Source organism: Schistocerca cancellata, chromosome 1 (assembly GCF_023864275.1).
Source record: "Schistocerca cancellata isolate TAMUIC-IGC-003103 chromosome 1, iqSchCanc2.1, whole genome shotgun sequence".
NCBI classification, from domain to species: Eukaryota; Metazoa; Arthropoda; class Insecta; order Orthoptera; family Acrididae; genus Schistocerca; species Schistocerca cancellata.
Genome location: NC_064626.1, coordinates 177,104,801 through 177,105,852, shown reverse-complemented (window position 1 = coordinate 177,105,852; position 1,052 = coordinate 177,104,801). Strand labels below are relative to the sequence as shown.

At 48.5% G+C, this 1,052-nt stretch overlaps 1 pseudogene; it reads right to left on the bottom strand.

Annotated features, from left to right (window-relative positions):
• Positions 1-543: 543 nt before the first annotated feature.
• LOC126099328 (5S ribosomal RNA) lies at positions 544-661 on the bottom strand (annotated as a pseudogene).
• Between the last annotated feature and the right edge of the window lie 391 nt (positions 662-1,052).

Here is a 1,052-nt window from a genome sequence, read left to right as displayed (position 1 = left end):
TTGAGGCCTTCATGGCATTGAAATTTTAATGAACAGCCTTATAGTTACGTCTTCCTTCGCAATAACTCATATTAGTACTACTTAGATGAAGAATTTAGAAATGTTAGACAATTGACTTGTCGTCATAAAAACGCAGAACAAGTCCTTGGTCAAATTATGGTCTGTGCTGCCATGTATAAACTGAATGAACGGAAAGATAGGATTTTTAGACCATAATTTCTCGACAACGAGTCATTTAGAGCCCGAGCAAAGGCTCGGATTGGATAAGGATCAGCAAGGATCTCGGCCGCGACCTTTCAGAAAGGCCATTTCGGTATTCCCCTCAAGTGATTTAAAAAAAAATCACTCCGTCTTAAGGCCAAGAGTGGCCTACCGGGACCATCCGACCGCCGTGTCATCCTCAGTGGAGGATGCGGATAGGAGGGGCGTGGGGTCAGCACACCGCTCTCCCGGTCGTTATGATGATATTCTTGACCGAAGCCGCTACTGTTCGGTCGAGTAGCTCCTCAATTGGCATCACGCGGCTGAGTGCACCCCGAAAAATGGCAACAGCGCATGACGGCCTGGATGGTCACCCATCCAAGTGCCGACCACGCTCGACAGCGCTTAACTTCGGTGATCTCACGAGAACCGGTGTATCCACTGCGGTAAGGCCGTTGCCCCTCAAGAGGTTTAGGGAAACGGAAATCTAATTCCAGTTGTCCACCGTTGGCGTCGGCAGACATTTATATTAATGGATGTGGAGGAAGGAAAGACTAAAAAATTGCCTTTTTCATGGTCAGGTTCGAGACGTGTCATGTGACAAAAATTAAACTGCGTAAATGACTCAAAAAACTTATTATACCCAGAGAAATGATTGTTATCCGCCAACTTCCGGAACTGTTTGAGAATTCTGTAATGAATACAGATTCTGTACCTCAGCTTCCGGGTGGGGGGGGGGGGGGGAGAGGGATGGGGCGCAGGGCAAGAGCTCCCTGACGCCTATGACCGCACGGGAACTGAGCCGAATGCAAGTCCAGTGTGTCTACTACCACAGCTCCAACTCGCTCGGT